This window comes from Aplysia californica, unplaced genomic scaffold (genome assembly GCF_000002075.1).
Source record: "Aplysia californica isolate F4 #8 unplaced genomic scaffold, AplCal3.0 scaffold00557, whole genome shotgun sequence".
NCBI classification, from domain to species: domain Eukaryota; kingdom Metazoa; phylum Mollusca; class Gastropoda; order Aplysiida; family Aplysiidae; genus Aplysia; species Aplysia californica.
This window is the reverse complement of record NW_004797827.1, coordinates 526,818-528,302: the sequence shown is the minus strand read 5'-3', so window position 1 is coordinate 528,302 and position 1,485 is coordinate 526,818.

Below are 1,485 nucleotides of genomic sequence, written 5' to 3'. Positions count from 1 at the left end.
TGTGTTTGTCTGTCTGTGTGTGTGTGTGTGTTTTTTACTTTCTAGTGACACCTCTGATCTTCGGCACTTATATTATGACCTACTTGTGTTGCAAGTTCCATTTTTTTAAGAATTGTTTCTGAAACTTTAATGAAAGTGTCCCAGTTATGATTGTATAGTGGAGACATTGATTCTGACAGATTACATGATAACTAACTTACCGGACATTTCGATTATTGTATTATCATCATCATATTCTTGTTTTCTTGAAGTTGAAGCAAAAGTAAAAGTGACGTCAGCATTGTTTGCTAGCTCTTCTTGTCGCTCGCTTGCCTACATTCTTTGTTTCTATTTTGTTTCGTTTACTTGAGGAACAGATTTTAGAAGAAAAGATAGGTCTGTGGGTGATTGGTGGGTGCTCTGGTGTGATTTGCTCCTTCGTTCTTATAAAACATATAACGTCCTTATCTCTACTCCTCCTTTTTGTATATTATGTTACTCTCCTGTGACTCATCTGTTCTTCGGCACTTATATGACCTTATTGTGTTGCAAGTGCCGGAAAAACTCTTACTAAAACTAAAAGGTAGGTCGAATACAAGAAGTGACGTGTTCATTCTCACTTTCCCATGCCTGCCAAATGGAATGGCTGTGTAATTTACCCACAATTCACGCTAGCCCACTTAGCCAACACTACTTAATTTCAATGGACTGTCCTCGCTACGATCTTTCGTATAAATTATGATTCATCTTCGCATCTATCATCGGTGATCAGATTTCCTTCACCTAGCACTTCGGGCCAGCTCAATGATTCACCCTCGGGTGAATGGGGTCACTGTGCGTGAACCAATGAAATCAGGACGGTAGCTGGTTTAACCCTATCCGTACGTCGTGTTTTACTATTGTATCCATACGATGTGGGGAACTCTGTGCAACCGTTTAACCCTATCCGTATGTCGTGTTTTACTGTCGTATCCATACGACGTGGGGAACTCTCTGCCACCACTTTCCAAAGAGGAAATTTACTCTTTAAACCTATCTGTACGCTTTGCATAGCAGTCTGTGAAAAAGATTTTTTGGGAGAAATACTGAAAGTTTCAAAGAGATCTTGGTACTAGAAGTATTCTAAATTGTGAAGAATACAATCCAGGGGGTACAAAAAGACCCCAGGGCGTACGGATATGGTAATCGATGTGAGAAGATTTGTTCTTAATATGTTATTGGGGTAGAACGTAAATAACCCCCCCCCCCAAAAAAAAACCGATTAATTAATTAACATTAATCACTGTTTTACCTCCATGTGTGTGTGTGTGTGTGTATGTGTGTGTGTATGTATGTGTGTGTGCACGCGCGTCTGTGAGAGTGTGTGTGTGTATGTGAGTGTGTATGGGAGTGTGTGTGTGTATGTGTGTGTATGTGTGTGTATGTGTGTGTACGTGTGTGCACGCACGTCTGTGAGTGTGTGTGTGTGTGTGTGTGTGTGTGTGTGTGTGTGTGTGTGTGTGTGTG